Below are 9194 nucleotides of genomic sequence, written 5' to 3' on the forward strand. Positions count from 1 at the left end.
TTGTCTTTCAAATATCAAAGTGATAACAGGGTCTGCATGTTTTTGACCGCCCAGATAAATAGGTTTCTCACGTTTGCATGAAAAACAAACAATGAGTTTGTAGCATAGCAGATCGTAGCAAACGATCATAAAATTTTTGCGGATAAGCTGCCCCGGCGCTAGTAAAAACAACAAACCGATAAGCGCTAAGCGATATTCCAGTTTTTTTTTTTTCTAATGGGACGCTAATTACGCACACAGTTCAGACGACAGTGATTAAGAACCGCAGTGCGTAGTAAATGCCGGCGTTGGTGCGGATTATCACAACCTATCTGAGCACTATGGTCAATGTATAACATCGTTGCATACCGGCCGGCATATCTATCGAACACAAGACAGTGAGGTTAGCAGTGATAACAAGATGGCACCTCGCAGTTAAGTTGGGCGGAATGAGCCGCGGCATCAGGAAGTTGGTCGAATATTACCGTTGGACAGCGATTTTAAATGGCTGAATTTAAGCAATGACGTGGCAATGAAGTCCAGCAATAACAATGCTGAAAGTATAGCCCGATAAAATGAAGTCGGAACAAGAACGGTTGCTCGCAGTCAACAGCAGTCCTCGATTTCGTTTTTGCGAAAAATCATTCAATGCGCAAAACGTAAAAGACAGAAGGGCTGTGACTAAAGCTCATATATATATATATATATATATATATATATATATATATATCATGGGGATTTGGGGGAAAGACAGAAGATGTGCAGAAGAACGTGATAGCATAAGAACTACGGCCAATGGTCGCTGATTTACTGTTAGCCGGTCAAAACAATCGTGACAACAGTCTCAGTAACAGGGGGTATCAGAACTTATTTAAGCCCCAATGAGAATAACGATCGCCAACAATATCATCATAAAATCAGTGCCGACTGGGCTAGTAGGAAGGTGGCGCTACAACAAGACCCTCGCAAAGGGTCCAACGCCAACCACTCGCATTAACGCTATGACCAACACGTTTCAGTGTAGCATCTGTGTCTCAAATGCTGTCTGATACCCGCTGCTGATAACGGTCACAAAATCGTACGTTTGTTCGTGGAAAAGCACAAGGGTATAGTGAGTGGGGGGATGTGAACGCTTAGTTGTGTATCTGAATAATTTTAGATACAAAAAAGATTGTACGTATTGACTAACGCCTCACGACGGAATTGAGTTACGACCATATACGATCGTCGGAACCAGCCAATAACCGTTGCTGTTGTTCTCAATGTACGTGCAAAAGCAGGCGCGCTGAACACGAGGAGGCCACGCAATCTGATCATATAAACAACAACACCACAGTAAAAGAACAATCCATAGAAAAAGAACGTTAAAAAGGCGCTAACGTCTAGCCATAAAGTGCAGTCGGTCTGGACGGGTGGTCCAGGCTTGGTCGCAGATGAAAGGCCCAACCCATTTTAACTGTCCCGTTAATAGAGCCAAGCTTAATTATTTTTCTTAAAGATCTCAACTCGACCATTTGGAAGGCGTGCTCGTCGCTTTTAAGGACGAACTTTATTTCGAATCTAGTAAAAGTGAATAGATTTTTAATTAGTTAAATGATTTAACGATTAGGACTAGATATTTCCTGAAAGGGGTGCAATACTGCGTCGTTGCATTTTAACATACTCAGATCTTGCATCCTATTTTCTATAGGCCAGAACGTAAAGATTGCTTGCAATTTTTGTTATTTTGGGAGCGGAAAAACGATCACGTTTGTAGATATATTTCGCCTAGAGGTAACTGGATTTAAATTATGTTAACAGTGAACTTCTTCAGTAGGGTTTTCGTGTTCAGAAAGGTAGGACGTATTGACCCCTTAAATACTTGTACAGGTGTGTCATATTTGAACGCCCCCCAATTTACTTACCTGTCAGATTAATGTTAACAAAGGTGCTTTTGATGACTGCTAACTAGATGTCTGAGTGTAATTTGTCGGTTATGGCGATAATACTATTTCAAGTCACGATTATGACGTATAGATCCAACCTATTACGAGCGTCCATCCAAATTTCTCTATAGACACTGAGTCCTATTCTTTTTCGTAAGTCATGAGCAGTTTAGAGCCATGATCCCGCTAGCAGGCCAATATTTGGTTTTCAATTTTAGCGTCGCAGAAACATTATAAATATTTATGTTTCGCTAGTTACTTCTCCTTGGGGTGCGATACTCCTGTTCCCGCGATAGGTTACTACGTAACGTAGTTACCTGCTGATCCGTCTAAAGGGCCGTTCGTCTGACGGAATACTCAACGACGATATCGGACGTTAAGATCCGAAACCTATAAAGTGTGATGGGCCTAAGGAGTTTATGACAAAAGCAATCTTTTGTCAAGTAAAGGTGCGAGTGAAATCACTGCGGATGTTCGTTCCTCCTAAATAATCTAACCTCGTCTATCTGCTATTTTTTTCCAGGTAAGTGTATATCTTTCAGTACCCGCTAATGGAAATTACTTTTGATTAATTTATACTTTTAGCCTTAAAGCTGCCTCTGAAATGTACTAAAGTTGAACCTTGAGCTACTCAGCCGTTCGAAATGACGATACACACTACACCTACAGTTTCTGATGTTCCAAAGTTGGCATTCACTTTGTTAGATCGACGTTCCAGTATCAGTTTTGACAGATACTTTAAAGTTTTCAGATAGCAATATAATAACGATAATATACAGTGGATATGATCAAATAGTTAAGCTAACTTTCAGATCGTGTATTTAGTACTTCTGAGTATTAAGACTTCTGCCGAAGCGAGTGAATATGCATTTTAAGAGCCAAATTAATAAACTTACTTATAAAATATATTTTTCTTAGTAATCGCGCTACGACCCAACTCTTAACGGTTCTAAACGGCCTATCGATAAAAAGATTGCCCACTCTTTCAAATCTTCACTCGGTTCAGAATCATTAGCATTATAATGAAAATATTAATTAAAAAAGAAACCTGTACTCAAGTAGAGGAAAAGACTTTAAACACACATTAAAAATCGCTATTTAAAGTAAACTTGCGTACGAATGTTGGCCCTCTACAAATCTATCTAGCGAAATCGCAGCTGATGGATTTTATATAATATAAAAAGTCTTGTGTGACCACTTTTTATCCTTAATGAATCGTGAATTGCTTTGTACGTTTAGAGGTTTTGCTTATCAGTTTGTTGTATTCCGATTGCAAAATCCGATCACGAACTCTGAATAAATGTATTACGTCACAGTTTTGACACTTTAGCAAATAAAACTAGTCCTTAAGATTGTCTGCTAACATACAGAAACTGATTGAAATATTCTAAAAAACATTCAGATAATCAACCGAAAATGATTTTGGAAAAAAATTTAAAAAAAAACAAAAAATATAGGGGTAGGTAAGAATTTATTACAACTTTTTTTTTTTACTAGTTTTAAACTAGTTTAAGAAGAAAAGAAAAAAAAAAAGTGTAATATGTGTCGTTGGCTAAACAGCATTATTTCGATCCCTAAATTGGTTCATAATTTTTTTATACTCTTCTATAGGCTATGTCCTAACTGCCTGTTTGTTTCACTTCGTCAATTTTTGATATTAATTTATTGTCCTGTATTTTTGGAGCTTTTTTAAATCTCTAATATCGTTTTTGTTCTTTGAAAAGTGTTACAGACATTGCAAAACCCAGTAGAGATCTGTGATTCGGATACAACGGAAGCAGGAAGCTGAAAGTGAAGAATTATTTAACAATATATAATATTATGCCATTGACAAAGTATATATTTTCAGTTAGAAATATGCACATTATTTGTTTAAAAATACAAAAGTTGTCCCTCATCGTCTGGTTTCTAGAGGACTACAGCTTCAAATAATAGTCTTTAACTGTAGATTTAAATTTAGAAAAAAATATATATATGTACAATAATCTCTCACACGTAAGTGCTGATATAATTAATGAATGAAAAGTAGCTTCCTTTGTCTTACTTACTTTTTGCAAAAATATTTCTAAGTTAGACGGATTATTCTTCAAAGTGTGCTCGTCGGCTATGACTGTTGTCAGTATCCGGTCGTTCGAAAATTTCAGCGGTATGAGAATGTATTCGGGAACTTCTCAATATTGCAATTCGCTAGATAGCTTTTTGTTTCTCTCTCAGGTACTCGAAGAAAACAATAACGGTTTGAACTTTGAAGCCCCTTTTGTTATATATGTATAGGAATAATATCTTGGGAATATTTAACAGGCATGTTTTGATTCGGATTGCAGCTTTAGGCTTTTTTGTACCTAGGTTTATGACAAATATAGAAAATACTATAGCCAAAGTAGCTCCTAGAGGATTATGTTTATAGTTTTCAAGTAAACCTTGATTGTTAATTTATTGGCGTTCTGCTATTGCCACTTCACAGCCTGGAATTAGGCACTGCACTGAGCTAATTAAAAGAATACGTGTGTAAAAAAAGGATCTTCTAGAAGTTACTAACGATCGTTTTTGTTATTATACGGAAAAGCAATCTACTATTCTAGTTATTATCGAAATAGGTTGGTGATTTTAGTACTGTGAGACGATCGCGAACTACAAAAGGAGGCAGACGGCATTCCCCGATCGATTATTTGTTGAACATTCAATTAAGCTCGCCTTTGTTGGAAACTAAATTCTACAATATCTACACAGATTTTTCTGATGTCGCCCTTGTTGATTCAGACTTGGATCAGCAGATTCAGAAAGAGTCGTAGCAGTATCTAAGATGAAACCGTGTTCAGATGATCAATGAGATCGAACAGCTTCAATTACAATAAATTAAAAGTATCACATTTAATTTATCATAGACGGCTCACTTGCGAATATAAATGGACGTACAACACTCGAATTCGGGACCGTCAATGTACGCTGATTTCGTAACGGAAAAATATAGATCGTATTATCTAAAACCGTACGACTGATAGGTGCGTAAAAAATCTAGACAATAAAAACCCGTTACATCTATAACAAAGCTGCGTAAATAATGATAACTCAGTTTTACGATCTTCAAATATCAATCTACCATTTTGCCAACCATACAGGGATCACAATCGATAACTATGCTGATGTGATCCAAACCCAACCAATGTTTGAGGGGAGACTCCAGATGATCAAGATAAAAGGTCTGCCCCAGCAGATCATGAGCCCATTGACGTTTCAAGTTTTGGAATTGGAAGTATTGAAGTTCAATATAGTTGGATAATAACTCTTAGAGCTGGTCTTCAGGATTTCTTTCTAAGTAAACAGCTCAAACGGAGTTTCGTTTGTTTGTGGTAGCTTGTCTCAAGTTCCAAAATATAAAAAGTTACTCGTAGGATTATCTTAGGAGACCGGTTGCAAACAAAAATTCATAACGTATGTTTTTTTTTTTTAGCATTTTTCACTTTATCGGAAGACTTGAAAAAAAAACTTTCCAAAAGGCTCCTAGTCAAAGTCAATGATCTGATACGGGCAGCGATTGTAAGTTTAGCACGTAGAGTAATAATTTGTGCTAGGTGTCATCTAGGTCTAATTCGTTAGGGAAATGTGATCTAGCGCTGTATGTAATTGTGTACCTTTCATGTAAAAAATAATTTTTCAAGTAAATTTCTGCAGTGTTATGCGACAGACAGTCGCCGCCCGCAGTCTTTGCGCGATATTGATATTTTCCTGAATGGAGCAACGTTCAGTCCGCACTGCGCCGAATACAATAAAAGGCATTTTTCTAATTGACAAAATATGTATTGGGCCGTTTGTGCGGTCCTGAATACTTCAAAGTGCTAGTGTCACCCCAAAAAGGAAAAGGTTGGCACAGAACAAAGACATCTGTAGCCGACCCAGTTTCTTCGTAGTTTATATAGTGCAGTTATCACGCTTATCTTTATCCTTATCAATGAATCAATGTGGTAGCTTAGCCGAACAAAGTAACTAACACTTTTATAAATCTTCTGACTATCGAATGTACTTATATTGGTTATTTTCTCAAGCGATGGAGTCCATGGTATTGCATTCACATATAATAACTGTTTTTAAATTTAGAAATTTAGAGTACTTTGTTGTTTGCCGAAAAAATTTTAAGTAATAGAAGTACGTGGACAATTTTTTTGTATTTTTTGGTAAGTGGATAGATCATCACTGTGCCATTTCTATAGGCAACTTCAGTACCACGCCGAAAACAGAAATGTTTAAATCTAAGAAAACTTTGTCTTTTCTACCATCAACTTCATTTTCATGTCACGGTCTTCATTAATCGAAGATGTGCCTTCTTTTCACATCCGTTGGGACCTCTGGCCCTTTTTTTGCAACTGGAATAACATTTCTTATGATCAAACAGCACAACAAGGGAAAATCAAGTATCATTATGAATTTCGAATTTGCCCTAAGTTAGGCAGCTCTGACACACCTATTGTGAATATGATCAAGACATCCGTTAGTTTGCAACTGCAAAAGAAACGTTTTTTTGTCAATACAAATTTTATCTGTCTTCGAACATAACATATGTCAACGATTTCTATGGCTCAAACAGGCAAACATCAGAAAACGGGTTGGGGAATGGCACAGAAAATGCTTAACAGCAACCAAACCCGCGAGACGCTCCATCTTTAAATTGTTCGTACTGACCACAAACGTTAACCCGGTCTCTGTAGAAATAGAGAGCCATCAGTGTGGGAAGTGTGTAGTACAGACCGGCCTAGCAGTAAACGGTTTCGAAGTTCCTTGTGCAAAAGACAAAAAAGTAAAGGGCAAAAGGAACATCTGTTTTTCTAATTGAGATCCTACCTGCTTATCACTTGACTACTCATTACCTTCTCCATGGATAGTTGCCGATTTTGCGGCCTCTATTTTTCTTTGCCTAAATTCACAGAAGGCGTTTCCATGCTATGTCTCACCGTGTTCATTTCAAACGTAATAGCCCTGTTAGCGGACACCATTTACCGTGTAACCCTATGAAATTATAAAAACCACGCGACCCTCAACAGAGAAGCCAAAGGATTTTCCCCTCATTATGTGTCTATATTATTGCTACGCGTCGCGAAATCTGACAGAGTTGCGTGATGACGCTGCGCGCTTCAGTCAAAGTTTTCGCAAGGGCTTGATATTTACGTGTCCTAAAAATTCAAAACCGTAATATCTTCGTGCATTTTGTATGTGTATATAATTACGGGAAGGTAGAAGCTGCATATCTTCTTCTCTATGCAAGTTTGCGGGACCATTTTGGAGCTGCATAGTCTCACAGACGGCATCACTTATTCGTAAAGACAGCAGGCTCGTCAAAGAGATCTTGCGCACTATTGGTTCGTCTCTTAGCATTTAGGCTGAAACAGCATAGCAAGGAACTCAAAGGGTACGCAGAAGAAACCCATGTTCATGGGAAATTTAATTCCAGCCACGCGTCGATTCCAGTCAGTTAGCATATCAAGTAATAATAGTTGCTTTTTCATTTAACCGAAAACGCTTGAATTATAGCAATAAATGTATTTATTACGTTAGTCTCGACGACTTTTTTTGTTTTTCAATCAAGTATGTCAAATCGTCTAGCCAGAGGTTTTAAGAGTTGAAGCTGAAGAACTCGTCCAGTTGGTCCATAAAGAGATTCTCTTTATAGTTCAATGTGCTACAAAAATGTTATTTTCCAATGATTGAAGAAGAGATAAGCCATAAGAAGGAAAAGAGATTTGAAGAATGCAGTGGATGCAGAAGTTCCACCTCTCAATCAAACTCTTGGCAGTTATTGTGTGTATTCGTTATTGTCGTGGAGAGCATGATTTGTTTTTGTACTGAATAACTTACTTATCCAATATAATTGGGTCTAACACAAATCCTTGCCGATTATATTGTCTTCCATTATATATTCCCGCAAATTTTTCGCAAATCATGGTCTTTTTCGGTTAAAGATCTAGAGTTTTAACGTATCTTCCAGAGCTATCCACTCCTTTATATGATTCAAACCTTTTCGTCACCCAGAATAATTTACACAAAAACTCTCTTATTGCCGTCGGATGTTCCTCCTTGCCGGACTAGAGTTTAGGAGACAGTGAGAAACCGTATTTCCTTGCGCTTTTCACAAAATCTTTTAATTTTCTAGAAAAACCTTATAGAATAACCGATACTGAAGTATCCGTAATCTATCTACTCGGCCAATTAACGAGTCGCTCGCCATCCGAGGCTCTCATTGAGCTCGGATGACTGAGTAGAACGGATGCATTTCTTTGATCATGATACCATCTTTTAAGTTAGCAAATTATCTTGGAGTAGTCTTTTGAGTTACAGACATTTTGCCGTATTCAGCACAGTTGCCATTGCTGTTCGACTAAAGTAGTAGTTGTAAATAATTTACTAACTCCGTTTTGAGGACCGTCATTGTTCCTTCTGTGGGAGTTCGAAGTTGTATTATATTATATAAAAGTTAGGTTTTTCGATGGTGTCGTAACTGGCACTGCACTGCTGGTGGCTGCGGACGAGTCGACGTAAACTCGAGTTGGCTCATTTCAACATGGCCTTTCAATAAAGTTCTCCACGTTTCGATTAAACAGTGCATTAGACGGATTAATAGAATCTGACTATTTAAATATGGCGGCTTACGAACGGAAGTTACTTCGCTAGAGATAGAAATAAGGGCTTTGTTGTTACACAGAATAAAATATAGGACGACCGTGGCTAAACGTTCACGTTGTTCATGGCCGATAATTTTAGGCTCGCAAAAATGAACACTCACACATTTGACCTTAAAGCCAGTTCGTCTCTTCTAATTGTCTTCTCTTGATAGCTAGCTTTCTCTTAAACGTTCCAATAAATGACCTGTCAAAGCCCTCAGGCCTGCTAAACAATTTAATTCAACACTCAACGAGATTTTATTTTTACTATAATTTTACATCTCGTTTCTAAGCAAGCAATTTTTTTCTGTTCTGATACGTATAACTCTCGATTTTCTATCAATCTCCGCGACCCCCTTCTCCCACGCCTTTCAATCGCCGTTGCCGGATCTTGATAATTAATTCAGCCTCACATAATCGTTACCTCATAACGTGATGTTGACGAGCGGTTTAATTTCATTTATCACAGCCTTCCTTGTTTGTTTTTTTTGCTCTTTCTCCAGAAATATCATAACCACCCTTACAGCAGGCAGCAGCAGCACGATTCGATAAATCCGTAAGAGAAACATTGCATTCGCTTCATGGGGTCCACTGGGGTTACTTTAATTTAGAAAAAAAAGAAAAAAAGAAAAGAATATAT

The 9194-nt window shown here is 37.6% G+C and overlaps 1 protein-coding gene across 2 annotated transcripts in view; it reads left to right on the plus strand.

The window, feature by feature from the left end:
- Positions 1–1378: 1378 nt before the first annotated feature.
- The window catches only part of LOC111259893 (nose resistant to fluoxetine protein 6), a 27614-nt gene continuing 19798 nt past the window's right edge, over positions 1379–9194 (plus strand). Inside the window, exons 1-2 of one of the 2 annotated variants that reach the window (XM_022832258.2) lie at positions 1379–1548; positions 2160–2427. The gene's annotated coding sequence lies outside the window, so the exon portion shown is untranslated. Of the gene's footprint in view, positions 2428–9194 lie in introns of both variants that reach the window. The other variant, XM_086968060.1, reaches the window with a different exon arrangement.

This window comes from Varroa jacobsoni, unplaced genomic scaffold, assembly GCF_002532875.2.
Source record: "Varroa jacobsoni isolate VJ856 unplaced genomic scaffold, vjacob_1.0 scaffold_379, whole genome shotgun sequence".
Lineage (NCBI taxonomy): Eukaryota > Metazoa > Arthropoda > Arachnida > Mesostigmata > Varroidae > Varroa > Varroa jacobsoni.